The sequence below is a fragment of the Artibeus jamaicensis genome, unplaced genomic scaffold, assembly GCF_021234435.1.
Source record: "Artibeus jamaicensis isolate MK-2021 breed Jamaican fruit bat unplaced genomic scaffold, CSHL_Jam_final contig_387, whole genome shotgun sequence".
Taxonomy (NCBI): domain Eukaryota; kingdom Metazoa; phylum Chordata; class Mammalia; order Chiroptera; family Phyllostomidae; genus Artibeus; species Artibeus jamaicensis.
Genome location: NW_026521812.1, coordinates 32,926,646 through 32,945,793, shown reverse-complemented (window position 1 = coordinate 32,945,793; position 19,148 = coordinate 32,926,646). Strand labels below are relative to the sequence as shown.

The window sequence follows — 19,148 nt, the reverse complement described above, 5'->3', positions numbered from 1 at the left end:
GAAACCACGAAATATATTCAGTTAACAAGATATACTTATTTCCTTAGAGTTTCAATTGCAGCATTCAATTTTAAAATAGTATTTATTTTAATTGAATAGCATTCTTCTGAAATGAAAAGAAATCATAAATTAATGTAAACAAAGACACAAAAGTATATCTAGAAAGATCTAGGATTGTAAAATGAATAATTTATTTTAGCTTTTTTTTTGGTTACTTACTTACATATATAGTACACTCAGCACATTTAACCAACATAATTTTTCTCTCTTTCTCAACAGGTTAAGAATATACTAATTCAAGAATTTAAAGCACAGTGGAATAACTTAAGAACTGTTTATGTGCTTTCCATGATATGTTCTCTATATTGTGAGTATATATGTTTACATTCCCAAGCTAGCTTGATTGTGAAAAAAATGTGCTTAATTAGAACTTGTAGACAACATACATTGTTTTAGAAAAGGGTAAGCTACAATTCATCCAATATATAAAGTAGTGTTGGAAGGTTACCTCATATAAAGAGGTGTTCTGCAAATTTAGGTTTAATATTGTATCAAAGTTAAAGCTTAATGAAGTTGTCTGTCATGTAGAATAATGTACCCAATACTTACATTTTTATAAATATTATTCTTAATGCCCTTAAGATTTTATACCACTCTTACATTTCTATAAATTTTTAAAAAATATTGGATATGCAGAATTATATGCTGAAATGTTAAAATTTACTGAAATGTCTTAAAATATAATTTTTTTAAGGTCTGTTCAATTTTTCCTATGTTAGTTATCTATTTAAAAAACTGTTTTAGTTCTGGAGAGATATACTTTTAGCGCTGAATCATTCATATGCAGATGTACAAAGGGGAGCCCCCAAAGAACATAATTATCTTCTGAACGTGGGTCCCTTGTAGTACAGGTTTTCTCTGCTAGGTAAGTTTTCTAGGAACCCATCTGTATCAGTGTACCAGCTGGTGGTGTTGTGAGAGGTTGCATTTGGCTTCAGCGAATTTTTTAAAAGACTCCTTCAATGCATTTGCTGATTTCCTGATGGGTGATTTACAAGCACACTTGCCAACACTGCACTGGGTGTTCAGCAGTTTTTGACCAAAAATGGCAGGGCCCCCATTCCCTACCCTCCCTATTCACCTGATCTCACCCCAAGCGACTATTTTGTTTCCTCAGATGAAAAAAGTCCTCACAGGGAAACATTTTGCCAGTGTGAAAGAGGTGATACAAAAATGGCAGAAGCACTAAAAGGCATCAAAATCACTGAGTTAAAAAACTGTTTTGAGCAGTGGGGAAAATGTCTTGACAGGTATATTGCATCAAATGGAGAGTACTTTGAAGGGGAGTGAAGTTTAAACACGTAAGAATAAATTCAAAATTTTATATAAATAAATTCCAGGGCTTTTTGGGTCCCCCCATCATACATATATAAATATGTATGTATATACACACTATTTAATAAACTGGAGAAAAGGGAGAAAAGTTTTCTTGGTTCAGTAGTGAAAACTTTTACTATTAACTTCACATTGCTTAAAAGTAAGGAAAGAAGTGAAAGACTGAGATACTGTGCCTTGTTTTTGAGTTAAGAAGTACTAAGCACTGAGTACTAACTCACAACAGTGGGAAGAAAAGGAGGCAACCCAATCCCTTTTTGCTCAGAAGAAAGTAAGCCATGACTGGAGCCCTTATTAGTCAACAGTGTTCCCAAGATTTATGGTACAGATAGGGCCACAGAAGATGCTGTTCCTGAACAACACCTGATTCTACAACACCCACCTCAAGCATTACTTTCCATTCTCTCAGCCCTTTTCTTGCTAGAAGTCCTTTCTGAGGATAAAAAAATATATCGAAAGGGACTTAAAATTCAGTGAGACTTGATTCTGCAAAGGTGGGAGAATAACATATGCCTGATTATGGTGCACGGGTGGGAAGTTGTGGTGAACAGTCATTAGCATGCATTTTTAGAACACTGAATGAATGTCTTTTGACACAAAATATAATTTAATACACAATATGTGGTTCTAAAGCAGTGTTATCTAATAGAAATATAACATGAGCCACACGTGTAATTTAAATTTTTCTTGTGGTCACATTTATAAAGAAAAAAAACAACAGGTATAATGGGGTTTTATAATAACTTTGATTTAACCTTATACGATCAAAGTATAGTCATTTTAATATGTGATCAATATAAAAACTATTAATGAGACATTTAACATTTTTTGCATACTAAGTCTTTGAAATACAGTGTGTACTTATATCACATTTCATTTTAGATCATTTGGATACTGAATTGTTATTGGATATATTTGATCTGTATTTAGATTTCATAAAATTTACAGCTGAAAGAAGTAATTCACAAAGCCAAGTTGTTCCACACATTTAAAAATTTTTCAGTAAAAAAATTGAGTATCAGTTTTTTAATTTAAATTAATTAAAATTAAGTGTCAGTTAACCCTGGCTGGTGTAGCTCAGTGGATTGAGGGCCTGTGAACCCAGGATTCCCAGGGCAGGATTCTCAGTCAGGGCACATGCCTGGGTTGCAGGCCAGTTCCCAGCAGGGGATGCACAAGAGGCAACCATGCATTGATATTTCTCTCCTTCTCTCCTTCCCTTCCCCTCTAAAGATAAATAAATAAAATCATAAAAAAATAAAATTAAATTAAGTGTCATTTAATGTATACTAGCCACATTTCATGCACTCTACAGTCCCATGTATCTAGTAGCTATTGTATGCTACAACTATTTTCCAAAGGACTCTTGATCTAATATTATAATTCTGCTACCTAATGACTTTTGTAGGATGATATCGGAGCACACAAATGAAGTATATAACTTCAAATTTTTAATGAGGAAAAAATCATCAAGTTCCACACATCTGACTAAAATGACATTTTTTAAAAGATTTTATTTATTTATCTTTAGAGGGGAAGAGAAAGAGAAAAGGAGAGAAATATCAATGTATGGTTGCCTCTCATGAGTCCCCTGCTGGGAACTGGCCTGCAACCCAGGCACGTGCCCTGACTGGGAATCAAACCACAATCCTCTGGTTCGCAGGCCCCCACTCAACCCACTGAGCTACACCAGCCAGGGCTTCCAGACATTCTATCTAGGAAATGAAGATAAAAATAGCTCCCATTTCCCCAGGCAGTTAACAGAATAAGGTTATATAGTTCATAGATTGGACTTAGTGCCTCCTATGTAATACATTTTCAACAACTGTTAAATATTAGTTGTACAACTCTACAGGAGAGATTGAAGAGTATTAATTTCTAAACTGATCTAAAATTGTTTTTGCTTTTCCTAATTTTGTATGCTTGTACAGTTTATAACCTGTTAGAAATTATTTGCAAAATTAGTAAGTCTCTCAAGTAAAATATAAATCTTGTTTTTGACCTTTGTAGAGATATTTATTTGTAAGGCTTTAGGTCCAATGTTAGATGATAATAGTTCCATTTTGCTTCATTTTTTTACTCTAGAAACTTAACAATTGAACTATATAGGAGTGATTTATTAAAATGATTTCATGCAGGTATGTTTAAAGATGTGTATTTAAGGATGTTTACATCCTTTTTCATGATTTCCAAATACAGAATCCCATAAAATATGAAGTTGACAAAGTTAAAAATATTAGATACAAGAGTTTGGGAGAGCATTAAATGTGAAAAATCAAGAGATGTGAACAGAGAGAAAGAAAAATGCACTTTTAAAGTAAAATATTTTCTGATAATAAATTAACATATGATCATTATAAAAGCACAGTTAATACCAAGAGATAAAAGGACAAGGTTAATATTTTGGTGTACAGATTTTAAATATTTCCTCTGCATATATAAGGCTAATAGCCTTCTTTCATGGGGTCATACCATACATAGAATTTTGTAAGTTTATTTTGCCTTCTTACTACTTCTTGGATGTGGGATGTTTTTAATATCAACACATATAAGTCAGTGGTGTTGTTCAAGAACTGGATAGCACTTTATTTTTTGTTTGGATTATGATTTTTTAACCAATTACTTATTTAAGAACATTTACCTTTTGTCTAATATTTAGAGATTACAAGCAATGCTTTTATCCTTGTACAAACTTTCAGTGTCCCTCTCCAAATATTTTCCTTCCACTTCCCAAATGTAGCCACCAATTATTAAATGCCAACTATGTGATAATCACAATGTTAAGTGAAATTTTTATATATTATACAAAATATAGAGTATGTTATTATATACTATATTATTACATGTATATATTATTATTGTTACAACAACCGTGTGAGACAAGTTCCAGCATTAACTCTATTTAGCCAAACAGGCAATTGAGGATTAATACAGGTGAGTAATTTGACAAAAGTCCACAGAAAGCTAGAAGTATAACCAATACAAATGGTTCCAAAACCCATGTCTGTAAATATTACACTATTCTCTTTCTAACTTATATTATATACACCTTAAATTTTTATTAGTACTTATCAACTTGTTTTGGGAAAATTTAAATTAATTTTGATGGATGATTTAAATTTCATTTTGTAGGGCATCTGTAATTCATTCGTCTCTAGTCCCCAGTGCATTTTCTTTTATGGAACCTCGTCAAATAGCTCTGTGATGCATTCAGATTTCATGGCATGTTCAAAAAGAGACATCACACAATTGTCGAGGATTTTATAAAACCAGTGGCCAAGTTAAGAACTAATATGTGACCAGAGGGGAGAGAATTTCAGGGGGAAAAGGGGAAGGATTTACAGGAACTAGTATAAAGGACACATGGACAACAACTAAGAGGGGTGGAAATGGGAGGCAGGTGGGGAGCACTGGGGGGGTGGGCTGGGATAAAGAAATAGACAGAAAACTGTACTTGAAAAATAATTAAATAAAAAAATTTAAAATATATATATATTAATTTTTTTAAAGAACTAATATAGCATTTGGAAAGAAAACAGAACAAGTTGCTGGCAAAATTGCCTTATCAGATAACTTTATTAGTGAGAACTAATAAATGAGAGACAATATCAAGGAGAAACTCTTATTGTTTAGTATTCTGGTTGATAGTTCTCTCTGGCTGATAGTTACATCAAGCTTCAGATGTGTATATAATAAACTGTTAGCATGTGTATAATTCCTATACATGAGGAACATTTTTTTCACCACAAATTTGTGCTGGTAGAGAAAATTTTTAACATATAATATGTTATAAATATAATATAAAAATTAACATATTTTTATTTCTTTAGTTAATACTTATTATTCTTTTGAAAAATATTCTAACCTCAGCCAATATTCTACTGAAATTAGAGGTGAACTAACACCGGTTATTGTACCCCAGGGAACAGTGTTAACAAGCAAATGTCAGTGGTGGTCTTTGTGCCAATATTTAAGCCAGCATGACGCCAGAGACCAGTGAGCAGCCAATCTAATTAATCCCTACCATAGTTCACAATCAAAAAAGCTAATAATGAACATTGGGAATATAATAAGATCATGGCCATGAAGTATACTGTTTAAAGGTATGCATAGGAAATGTAAAACTCTACTTTTCTCTTCTAGAGTATACTGGTTGTTGGAAAGAAGGGCACTTTTGAAATTAGGGGGAGGAAACAAATATTTCTTTCCAAAACCAGTACTGCCATGTCTATAGTTTCAAGTCATTCTCTCAATTACCATACCTCAAAGATATATTCAGTATCTAACACAGCTCAAACTACTTACTCATTGCCAGAGAAATGACTTTTCTGAAATAAAGATAATAGGATCTCTTAAGAAGACCAAAAGAAAATCATGCAAAATACCTGATCACTTGTAGATTGACTTCCCCATACTTGATGATTTCCTTTATCCCCTAGTTGGCTAAGAAATATATTGATTCCATACAGTTGAGCATATTTAAAAATCACATTCATATGCTGCATTAGATCATGAAAAAATCATTTCAGAGAAATATATCATTGAAGAATAAATTAGAAAACCATTTCCCCTTGACTTGTTAATAGTTGAGTGAGTTGAATCATTTAACCTTTTAGTTTTGAGCATGATATGTTGACTTAATACATGATGAAGCACCAGAAGCTGGATCTCAGTATTCAGAACTATGGAACAGAGCCTCTTTATGCTTGTGGTGAATATTAATAAATATAATCAAAAGTTTATATTTAATTTTACTAGGAAATGAAATTAATTAGAACCTGTTTGTCCTAGAGTCAGACATAAACAGTATCATTCTTCTTATGAAATAATGGTATTTTATTATATTTTATCTTTATATTTCAATTGTGAAAAACATTTTACTGTAACTAAAATTGGAAAATCTTTTGCATACTAATTATCCATTGAGAGGTCTGCAGGTGCTGGCAGATTGATGTCATGCTTGGGAATATCTTTTTTACAACTCTTGTAAGTTATTTCAATGCCTTTAATATTCTGTAGAGCAAATTTTATTCCAAAGAAAATAAAGAATCACTCAAGTGTGCCAAAGTCATGTGTGTAGGAGCTTGGGGACATTCAGTATTTTAAAGTAATAAGAGAAAAAAATAATTTGATGGTACTCTCACACCAAAAGCTATTCTCACATATCGCAATAATCAACTTAATATGACTTAAGAATCAAATTTGTTTTTTTAATTTTATTTTCATTGTTCGAGTATCGTTTTCTTTTACTCCCATCCCAGCCCGCCCACCCAGCCTTCCCCCCACCCTCCCATTTCCACCTCCCTAATTTTTGCCCATGTGTCTTTTATACTTGTTCCTGTAAACCCTTCCCCTTTTCCCCTGAAAATTTGTTATTTACAGCATACAGACTACACACTGAAAAATAGAGTAGGGTATAGGCACATAGAAACTTAGAGTTTATAAATCTTTGGCATTTACCTTTCCTTGTTTCCACATGCATCAAACAAAAATTGAGCCCTGGCTGGTGTGACTCATCGGATTGAATGCCGGCCTGTGAACCAAAATGTTGCTGGTTCAATTCTCAGTCAGAGCACATGCCTGGGTTGCAGGCCACATCTCCAGTTGGGGGAATGGGAAAGAAAACTGGTCAATGTTCCTCTTCCTCTATTTCTCCCTCCCTTCACCTCTTTCTAGAAATGAATAAATAAATATATATAAATATATATATATATTTAAATTTAGATTTATGTTAATCCTAAATTGATCAGCAAATATTTATGAAGGACATTAATTAAAGGCATATTGTGAAGCATTGTGGGAATGGAAACCATGAGATATGAATCTTTCCCTCAAAGATTTGCATAGTTTTATTTTTGTCTTTCTCATGTCCTAAATTCTTTCACATATGTTTCATTTGAAAGAGTACAGTGATCTTAAATACTCTTTTTTGTTCCTTTTTAAAGTATGTTTTATTGACTGTGCTGTTAGAGTTTTCCCAATTTTCCCCCTTCCCCTGCCCTCCACCCTGTACCCCCAACCCCCCAGCACTCTCCACCTTAGTTCATGTCCATGGGTTGTACATATAAGTTCTTTGAATTCTCTGTTTCCTATACCATTCTTAACCTCTCCCTGTCTATTCCATGGTAGTTGTCAAACAGATTATTTGTAAAGGAACATGTTTTTTTTTCTTTTTGACCAATTGTATTCCTTAGCAAAAGCAATCCTAGATTCCTTTACATTGCTGTAGATCCAATCAATATCTCTTTCATTCTAAATGTAAAGACATCTTAATATTATTCTGCAACAAAAGAAAACAGGGCTCTCTCCACAGTGTGGGCAAGGAATACACGGAAGGATCTCATTTACCAGAAAAAAAAGGACGTGTTAAAAAAAAGAGAATGGGGCCCTGGCTGATATAGTTCAGAGGATTGAGCACGGACTGTGAACCAAAGGGTCACTGGTTCAATTCCCAGTCCGGGCACATGCTTGGGTTGCAGGCCAGGTCCCCAGGAGGGGCCATGTGAGAGGCAACCACACACTGATGCTTCTCTCCCTCTGTTTCTCCCACCCTTCCCCTCTCCCTAAAAATAAATAAATAAAATATTTAAAAAATAAAGGATGGGCACCAATCAAAGGAACAAAGGAGCAAACTCAAGGGGTTCCCAATGGCTAATCTGAGTAGGTGTACAGTGAAAAATTTTATCAGCAAAATAAATACTTTAGTGTCACCGTATAACCTAATGTATTCAATGAATATTTATGAATATATACTTTTATGAACAAGTAGCTTAATAAATGAGAGGAAATAAGATCTGTACAGAAGAATTCCAAATAACCTATAAAGAACCCATCCTCAAAGAGAGAGAGCCCGACTCTCAGATCCTTAAGTGTGAGCTGCAGGTAGTGACTTCCTCCCAATATTGATATGGAGAAAAGTAGGAACTTTACAATTCTGAAATCTGATAAACACTGCCTCAGTCAGGAAACATAAATAATAGGTCCCGGTGGTAGCCTGTACCTTTAGTATGATGTCATAAGAATGGCACTTCTCTCTTTGTCTTCCTCTCCAAATCCCATAAACTCCATATAATCAGAAGAATAATATCAACAATCTAAATTGAAGGATGTTCTACAAAATATTTGTCCAGTAGTCCTCAATACATTCAAGGTCATTCAAAGTAAGGAAAGTCTGAGGAAATTATCATGGCAAAGAATTGCTTAAGGGAACAGACATGCTAACTAAATGTAACATAGTAACTTAGATGGGATCTTCAAGCAGAAAATGTGCATTGGATAAAAACTAAGGAAAGCTTAACAAGGTATGAAGTTCTGTAAATAATAATGCATCAGTATTGGTTCAGAAGTTGTCACAAATGAACCACAGTAGTGTAACATGTTAACAATAAGGGAAATCATATTTGGAGTATACAAAAATTCTCTGTATTATGTTTGCCACCCTTCTGTAAATGTCAAACTATCCTGGAATTATAATTTCATCGAAGAGGTTATATATAAAGGGCTACCTGGAGCTACAATTTAAGGATATCTATAGAGCATCCCAGGGGCAACTAAAAGAAAAATAAAAAGTGTGTGTGGCTGTGCATCTGTTGAACTGCTGGGCCGTTCTCTCAGTTTCTTGTGTTGATGCATAGTTGACATAGGTCACCATCCTTACAGTCTCTTTTAATGATAAGCTACTGATCTTTTCAGTTTTGAATTAGTCCTGTCTTCTCTTGATTAAAAAATAGGGCAACAATAGTTTTTCAATATTTACAGAACTGGGCTTGACAATATCTTTGGGGAAAGTGACCTTGTGGAGAGGGAAAAAGATACTTACAGCCTTAGATGAAAGACACAAGATAATCCTAGCAAAAGCAGAGTGGTATTTGATTTTTTCTTTACTCTTTCTTTTACGCACTTTTCCTTTTCCTTTATTGCATTATAAAAATAGATTGGAAGGCTGACAATGAAAAAGAATAGCTTCCAGAGAAAGATATGTGAGGAAATATTTTGGGTAACAAGAGCCCAAGCACTCATGTATTTTTAACACTCTAATTTTACAAGGACAGAGATATTTTAAAATGGCACTTTCTAATGTAGAAACAGAGCAAAAACTATTAGCGCAGATGGTTAGTGACAAGGTTGAGGACACAATTAACAGGTTAAAATTATACCAGTGTAAAGTCTGTCAGCAACACAAAAGCTGTGGTAGCGGCAGGCAGGACCGAGTTGGCTTCATTAATAAGGCATCCTTTCATTTCCTTTCTGTCCACCTCTTACATCATTCATCACTGCAACACAGAGACATTTTTAAGAGTCTACAAATGAATTCTGTAATTCAAGAAAGTCAATCCTTTATGCAGCGTGTGCCATCTGTTTAAAGTAGAAGTTTCTCTTTCAGAAATACTTAACCTTAGTCTGATGTGTTCAGGTAAAAAAGCTCACAAAGTGTCACAGTAATTAGACACAATTAAAGCAGAGGTCATCCTTTCAGAAAAATTCATCAACCAGTTATTGATTGCCTTCAGTGCAGAAAATGCAAATCTCGATTTAATCTCTGTGGTTTTTAAAAATTTTTTCCAGGTGTTAGAAATTAACGCTGTATATGCTACAAACAAGACTTCTGCTTCTAAGCTGTTTTTACCAGTGAGAGTATTCACATCCTTCCATTTTACTGTTCAAATATGTAAGATATGCCATGCATTATGTAACTAGAATTTTTTACAGAAAGACAGTCACATTCAAATGATATATGAAATGTTTTATGTCCTGTGTTGACCTTAGGTAATAATTAAAACAAACACTTTAATTTCTGGATACTAAAAAGGAGTTTTTATAAATAATTTTTTGATAAGTCTGGACATATAGAGGTTTGTTTTTATTTCTTTGATTGTAATTAAAACCTTTCTCAAATTATCCCAACATCACTGTTTGTGATGGGTTCTTTATATCACAACATGAAAGTGATGATTTAATGATCGATTTCTTCTGAAATGTGCTTTTTTTTACTGGCTTTTATACTTGAATAATATGTATCCTGATGGTGAAATCTAGACACAAGATAGTCTAGTGGATCATTTTCCCGAAATTTGGAAACCACTAGTTCTATGAGACTTTAAAAAAATTATTTTATGGAAAAAGAAAACATTCCATGAGCAAATACGTTTCAGAAAGTTTGCCTACCAGCCTCCTCTACGTTTCATCCAATCAGCAAGCGGAAGTTCTGGTAAGTCCTGGAGAAGTGATGTCTGCCAGAAATATATTGAAGCAGTGGGAGTAACACTGCAGAAGCAAATAGCATCCAAATTGTGAAGGATCTTTTATGTCTAGCTGGAAAGTCTGCCACTTTTTCAAACTTTCCTTTTAGAATGACTGCTTGGGTAGCAATGTGAAGGATCCGTGAGAGGCATATTTAGGGAACTGTTACAGTAGCCAAAACAAACAAACAAAAAACTTAACAAAAGTGGTTAGAGTCATGCTGGAAAGAAGCAGAAAGATTAAAAAATATATTAGACATCAATGACAGATTAGCTGAATGTTAATGATTAGAATTCAAGAGTTAATCAAGTGTGTGGCTTTGTTGCTTTGTGGATGTTGAAGCCCAGGAGGAGGAACAAGGAAGAGGAACATGAAAGGGAGCATCAGAAATTAGACAGGGTACAAAGGAGAATCTGTCTTTATGCATGCTGAGACTGAGACATCTGTAGGAAGTCAAGATAGAGATTCTCAGGGTATAGTTCGATAAAGAACCATGGGCTTCCAGAAAGAAAGAAAAGAAAAAAAAAACACTCCAGACAGATGCTACTACATAGGTGGTAAAATCATGGAAGTGGTTGGTTGGCGGCACTCAGACAACAGTCAGAATGTGCAATATGCAGAGTAAGGTACTCTCCAAATAGGAAGGCATAGTGATCAGGGTCACAGAACCTAAGTGTAGAGGAAAGATCAAGAAAGGGAGTAATTATCCACACAACAGAATAGGTCAAGAGGGATATAGGTATAAAACTATGGTTGGATTTAGTGATAAATCAATTGTTTGTGATTATGACCAGCACAATTTCAGGAAGACAGCAAGGCAAAGCTGGATAAAAGATTTGATGGGAGGTGTGGTGTAGAGAAAAAAACTGTTAGCAATTATTTACTTTAGTAGAAAAGAGAGTGATAAGATAGTGAATATGAAAGACATAGGTAGAGAATATCATTTTGTTCTTCCTTTTTTGGATATTTAAGGAGGGAGAGGTCCAGTGAAGAGGAAAAACCCTGAATATATAGGCAAAGGGGTCTTGGTTGATTTACATCTTGAAGCAACAGGAAGGGACTGGATGTGGAGGGACTGATCTCTCTCAGTGACTAAAGGAAAATAATAATGAAATACCTACAGATAATGTGGTAAGTTTAACTGATGAATATTGACGATTTCCCCTCTGCTGGATTTTATATTCTTTTTAAAAAGTAGAAGGCAATTTTTTTCCTGATGAAATGAAAACTTTAAATCATAGGGGCTTTAGGAAAGTTCTGAGGATTAGGAAAGAGGCACTCTGAGGAACAGGGGCTTTCGCTCAGGCTGTGGAGGGCCCCAGTTGAGCTAGGAATAGTGAATTTATAATGACACCATGTCATTTTGCTGTATGATTGTTTGAATGCAGGAAGTGAGAAAACTGATTGACCCAGGGTCAAGGTTTAAAGTAGTTGAGAGTTTTGGTGAGATAAAGTCTAAGTAAGACAATGGGAATAAATATAGGAGGAGGGCAAAGAAAGGATTTAGACAGTTTACAGCTCGAATGAATTCAATAGCACATTCAGTGGAGGCAAAGAAGAGAGAAACATGGCACTTAAGATGTTGAAGGATATTTTATATAAGATTTTAGATGTACAGATGTATGTCATGGTACTTGGCCATGAGGAAGATTGTTGAAGGAGGATGCAGATAGAGGTCATTGGAGGTGACAGGTTAAGTAACCAGGGGCCATAATGTTGGACATCTTATCTATATGGACACTGTGTTGCTGTGGTTCCCTCAATTCGGACAGGATTAGTTTAACAGAGGAAAACTGACAGTCAGACATCAAAGAACTCAGGGGTCATTGGAAACACACAGGAAGCAGAAAAGTATAATAGGTAGTAAAAGAAAAACATGTAATCTACCCAAGTAGCCAGAGCATCAAATATATTAAAATATTTTACCCAAAGGTAGAGGATAAAAAGTAAAGTAGGACTAAGGAGAAATGTCTCCAAGGCTGGTGAAGTGTAGAGGAATGAACAGCCCCTTGTTAGAGCCAGGAAACTAAGACAAGAACACAGAGGGTTCCAGAAGGCACGGAGAAGAAGCAGGGGTTTGTGTCAGGAGACAGAAAGGCGAGTTGCAGAGCAGCGTGAGTGTGAAGGGGAGGACAAGGTAAATTTTCACAGGGGCTCGAGTTTTCTGTAGGGAGCCAGGGTGGCAGAGAGGAAGCTGCATGAATTAATTCTTTCCCGAGTTTTCAGAGAGCTCTAGAGTTGTGTTACAAGCTAAGAACCTAGAAAATCTGAGGAATTTGATGGCGAGAGACCAGATCTTGTTAGGAACTGACCCACTGATTATTTACTTCTTCAAATTCTGGCTGTCTTCTCCGAGATTTGGCTGGTTATGACTTGGCTTCTTTCCTTTATTATAATTCATACCCTCCCTCTCCCTGTCTGCTAGATACACCTCTCCAAATTCAATTTTAACCTTTTTCCATTTTATATCCCAGGCCTCTGTAGGGATTAATTAGTCCAAACACAGCTAAGCAATATATGGATATCTGTGAAAGGGTATTTTAATGGCACTGCCAGGGATAAGGCCAACCACATATACACATGAGTATTCTGCTCATAAACTTCCCTGTAAAATCCTATTAAAAACTAGTGATTTCAGAGGTGGAACAGGTTGTAGAAAGATGGCAAAGAAAAATCAATCCCATTAAAATTTCCAAGTCCCAAGGCAAGTTCCTAGTTTCTCAATTCATCTGCACAGCATTTTTTTTATGTTAACAGTGATATTAAAGGCCAGATTAATATGTGTTTATAGCAGTACTCAAAAATCATCATGAAAAAAATAAGACATGATGTAGTTATAAATAAGGGAAATGACCAGAAAAAGGGCTGAGCGATGTCGGTGCCCGATCTAAAGCCTTAGCCTGAGAGAGAAAGCTGGCTGCATTTTACCGAAAATGAACAAAACACCGAGTCCCAGAAGGTCTACAAGGAGGAGGAGGATCCGAATCAAGGTGGACTTGGATTAGCAGCTACTTCGAGGTTCACCGTGAATGAACACAGAATGACGAAATGAATCCGGTCTTAGATCAGAGGCATTTCTCTTCTTACTGTCTTTTGTCTTTGTCCAACTCTCCTCCCCATCCCAGGTAGTTTATTTTCTCTGTATTCAGGTCTATTAAGGGGTAAATATTGCAGATTATCCAGAAAACTTTACAGAATAGCTACCAGAAGGACTATGATACGTTATTTTGTTTTTGCATCCTCAAAAATCTCATTAAAATACACACACAGACTATGCACAGGGGATAGTACTTACTCATTAGCATCTTCCATCTTGGTAATTGTGCTAATATGGGCTTCTCGGTATTGTTCTTATTTTTTAATGTTATTTTTACCTGAGAAAAACCATAGCTAGAGCAGAGAATATATAAGATTATCAAGTTTTTAGTCATAATAATAATAAACTTAAAATCATAGCAATACATGATGTTTTAAAATATTTTGTCATAGTTTATATCATATGACCTTCATAAAAGCCCTGTGACGTTGACAGAACAGGTATTTTGCCTGCACTTCAGCAAGAGAGAAATTGAATCCCAGTGAAATTTAGGGGCTTTCCATAAATAGCATAACTAGTCAATATCATGATGTCAAAACCATTTTAACTCTACACACTCTGGAGAGTTAAAATGGTCCTTACTATATTGCCTCCAGGCCTAATTCTCTGTCTACAGTGGGGTTTTTTTTGTTTTGTTTTTGTTTGTATTTGTATGACTTTGGAAAAGTTACTTAACCTTCCAAAACCTGAGTTCCCTACCTAGAAGATGCAGGCATCAATGTTTCTTACCTGAAGTTTGTTATGAGGATGAAATGATACACAGAATGTAACTTCTCAGCTCAGTGTCGAGGAACACAAATGCTACTTATGGTAATATTTCATCGATAAAGTAGGAGAAGAAATTAGAGAAGCTGAGGGTTCCTTCACAGACATTCAGTCAATAAGCATTCATTGAGCATGTATTATACGCCAGGCACTGTGCTAGGTACTAGGCAAACAACTTCACAGTCATAGTTCCTTGCCTGCAGTGGTTTCCCACCCAAGAAGGAATGCACACATGCAAACTAATACTTTCCAAGTGCATTTCAATCATTAAGATAGAAAGAGTGGGGAAGGGGGGCTTTTTGGTATTCAACACAGAGTGGTCAGGAAGGGTTGACAGGTTTAGGAACTGTTTCCTAAAATGTGGCATTTCCAGAGAGAGAAGAAAATGAACAGAGGCAATGATAACAGCCGCTGCCTCAGGGTGCTTGAAAAACTAAGCATTTTAGTATGGCTCGAGTTTAAGGATAATAAGGGCCCCAAATGAGATAAAAGCTAATGGTTACACAAGGTGATAATTTCTCAAAAGCTCCTTGCTTCCCTCCTTCCTTCCTTCCCTCCTTCCCTCTCCCTTCTCCTTCCCTTCTCCCTCCCTTTCTTTCTTTCTTTTTTCTTGCTTTTTAGTATACCAGTTCCTATCATCGGGCACACCAAAACGTCAGTACATGTCAGTGCTTAGCACAGGCTAATTAGCAGTGGTTATATCAGCAGTATTTGTTCCAGAAGATTACCTTAAATTACAAAGATATGAACCCAGTGAGTTGATTGAAATTTCAGACAAGAGAGAACAGGTTGTTTTTGTGAACAAAGAAGGTAAGTGGGAACCGTATGATTGTTTTGTTAGAAGCTAGGAAGGAACTGTATGACAAAGAACAGTGAAAAGACATCAGTGTGATAATGTTAGCACACACCCCTTCCCCAGGCCTCTCCAACCCCATTTGTTTTGCTTTTGCCACTTGAAGATAGATAAGCCCAGACTTGGTGAGCGAAGTGGTGAGGCTTCTCAGATAAACACTGACCCGTACCTCTTAGTGCATTCTTCCTCCCCAGATCGCAGCTCCTGATTACCCCCTCTCCCTTCAGTACTGGGACCTGGACATATTTTCACAACATAGGTCCTTCAGCTGCACACACACACAGTGAAAACCTGCTCGTGGCTTCATCTGTACTCTGTGGGAAGTTGGTTTCCTAATTTTCTTTCTTAATCTTTAGTGACTTTTTTCAAATAGTTGAATGAATGGTGGTATTTGTTTGCAGCTTCCACTGCAGTTATTCATTTAGGAAAATTGGTTGATCAATGCCAGACAGGGCTGTTATATCTTTTTCTGCTGAGATGAGAAAAGAGTGTTATGTCAGATTGAAAGAACTGGAAAAACTGATTGCTGAATTAGAAGCGATATCATCAGATGCACCCTCCAATAATTGGTTAGAATTGGAAACATTTAAGTCTGTGCATAATCAAATATTGTCTGGAAATGTTACAGCATTCTTATTTTATGCTAAATAGATTTTTATGGAAGCACAATAAAGGAGGAAATCTGCTTTCTAATTTGACTAAAACCACAATGGATCTCTGTTATTTCAGCTATTAAAACACCAAATAGGAGCAGGCTGATTAGAAAAGGAAAAGAAGAAATTAATTTCATATTTGAGATCTATTATCAAACACTGCATATTTTAAAATGAAATATTCATAACAATTGAAGATGAATTTTCATAATTACTTTCAGAAAAGAGTAGATATATTTCTAGCTCCTATTCAAAATGGAAAGCAATCTAAAGAAATAACAGCACTTTATCATCAGTATTATTGAGAAAGAAAAGGTAGGTTATTAACCATATAAGCCCATTCACAGAAAATACTAGAGAAATTGAAAGAGTTCCACTTGCTTTATTCCAAAAGACAGAACTATAGACTCACATAACGTAATGACTGTATCCATTCTCTGCTTATACCACTTGTAATTTCTTTATTATGTCATAGCTATTAGTGAATGCATCCATTTGCCTTTTTACCCATTCGTCCCTTAAGCAGATATTTACTGAACACCTGTTCTGAGGCAGGCAATGTTTCAGGCAGTAGGGACAGAGTAGAGCATGTGCAAAACAAAATTTCTTATAATCTAGCCCTGGCTTGTATAGCTCAGTGGATTGAGCACAGGCCTGCGAACCAAAAGGTCGTGGTTCGGTTCCCAGTCAGGGCACATGCCTGGGTTGCAGGCCAGTTCCCAGCAGGGGATGCACAAGAGGCAACCATACATTGATATTTCTCTCCTTCTCTCCTTCCCTTTCCTTCTAAAGATAAATAAATAAAATTAAAAAAAAAAGAATCTTATAATCTATTTGAAAATGGACAATATAAAAAGTAAGTAAGTACAATATAGAGTATGTTAGATAATAATCAATACTAAGGAAGATAAACATGTAGGAAAATACGAAGTGTGGGAATGGGTTTTAGACTTTAGACATGGGGTTTAACTTTAGACATTATGGTCAGGAAAGATCTCCCTGGGGAATATTTTGAGTGAATATTTAAATGGCATAAAAGATCTGCCCTTGTGAATGTATAAAGAAAGCCTTCAGGCAGATGTGCAAAGGCCCTGAGGCAGGCAACAGTGAGAAAGCTTGTCTTAAAAGCACATTAGAGAGGCCACAAAGAAGGGATGCTGGGAGGATTATTCTATTAAGACTTACAGGCTTCAAGGTCATGGTACGATTGGACTTTTAATCAAAGTGAGATGGAAAGTGGCCAGAGTTTGCACAGAAGAGAAATGTTCTGTCTTATTTCATTAGATGTGAGCTTCTCAGCACAGGGGATGCTGTAGGCCATGCAGTTCTGCACCTTTCTCTAAGTGCATAACACGGTACTTCTTACGTCAGTTCAGAATATATGTTAAATTAATCATAGTTTCTACGAAAATTCCAATTTACCTTCTTATTTGCATCCTATCACTCTACTGCTTTGTAGAAAGCTCAATAGCATTTTTATCTACTTTATTATTTAGTGTGTAATCAACACCGGAAATGATTTATTAATGATGCTGGTTACCTTTTACATACCAGATCTAAAAAGAAATGTGGCTCTAACTTAAACATAAAAAAAAGATAAGTTGTTAAACTGCAAATGAAGGGTCATATCTTTATAATTCAGTTTAAATGTCTATACTTAATTGCTATGCTATAGCACACTAAAATAGAATTCATCCCCTAAATAAATAAATAAATTCCTATACAGTATTTCCTAAAAACACACTAATTTGATAAGAGTTAAAATTCTTTTGTTGCATCATACTTATGAAAATATCCCTTGTTTTCTACCCTTTGAAACTTCACCTTTAAAGAGGAATACATTGAGTATCGTTAGTTGCATAGAGGGGGAACCACACACTGATGTTTCTCTCCCACTCTTTCTCCTTCCCTTCCCCTCTCTCGAAAAATAAATAAAGAAAATATTTTTAAAAAAAAGAGGAATACATTAATTTTGCAGTGCCACTTGTCACAGAACAATGCCCAAGGGACATCTCTAAATATCCATTTTGTGTATCTTCTCATTCTTTTCCATGTTACCATAAAACAACATTACTACGTAGTGAAAGTTTTGTTTTATTATAAAATGGTAGAAACGAATTTTAAATTTATTTCAAGATACCCATTCAGAAGCCAGCTACGTACACTCATGGGCTGGCTCCATCCATGGCTTTCTTGCTGTTCATTGAAAGCCTTACAGTATCATACTAAATTTGGAGCAGAAAAACTCTCTATCTTTGGATAGCTGTAATTTAATCAGGCTTGCTTTACCTCTCTCATTATTTCATAATGAAATATAAAATGCCATACAAGAAAATGCCTCTCTTCCAGAAATTAAATAGAGAGCAAAGAATGAACAGGCCAAAGAATAACAATCAGTATATATGCAACGACCTTCTCACATGGGAAGTAATGCCACCCTCCCCTTTTTCATTTCTTAACTAATACCAGAGTTGCACAATCTTTTCTGCCAGCTTGTATACAAACCTATTATCCTCATCTTTATACTAAAGCAAAGTAAAAGAATAAGCAACTGTGGAATATAGAAATACTAAAGGTATTGTTGTATTTTCTAAGAAAAACTAAATTTCAGGAAGTATATAATTATAGATTTTAAACCTAAAGACAGAAGTTAGCCTTTCTTGTATATCTAAAAGTAATGGGAACATTTGTGCCCAGAGTGAAGATTTCCTTGTTCTCCATCCTTCCTTTTTTAATTGAAATGGTGAAGACCCCAGGGGTGGTCAAACAAATCATCTTACCCAAAGTGCCTGCTAGAGCATCGTTTGATGGCTAGCCCTGATGGATGCAGACTTGCATAACTGAACTGAGGAAGTCTTTGAAGATATCATAACCATGCTAGATAAGAGGTATTCATGAGCTGGACTATAGCTAATATTTTAGCAGAAAAAAGTACATTTTATATGGTTTTACATCAGAGATAAGGGTAAAAGAATCACTGAAAGTGGATAAAAAGCCCCAAAGGGAAAATTAGTTTCAGAGACAACTACAAAGAAAAGCCTTCAAAAGAAACGTTTGTGTTGGGGAAAAAGGTGTTGAAACAAGGCAGTACCTGTACAATTCATTGAAGGCCAGTCCTTCAATAAAAACCATTTTTAACTTACCA

At 35.4% G+C, this 19,148-nt stretch overlaps 1 protein-coding gene across 1 annotated transcript in view; it reads left to right on the top strand.

Annotated features, from left to right (window-relative positions):
- Positions 1 to 291: 291 nt before the first annotated feature.
- FUT9 (fucosyltransferase 9) overlaps positions 292 to 19,148 on the top strand; it is a 72,430-nt gene continuing 53,573 nt past the window's right edge. Inside the window, exon 1 of the mRNA XM_037144557.2 lies at positions 292 to 367. The gene's annotated coding sequence lies outside the window, so the exon portion shown is untranslated. The remainder of the gene's footprint in view (positions 368 to 19,148) is intronic.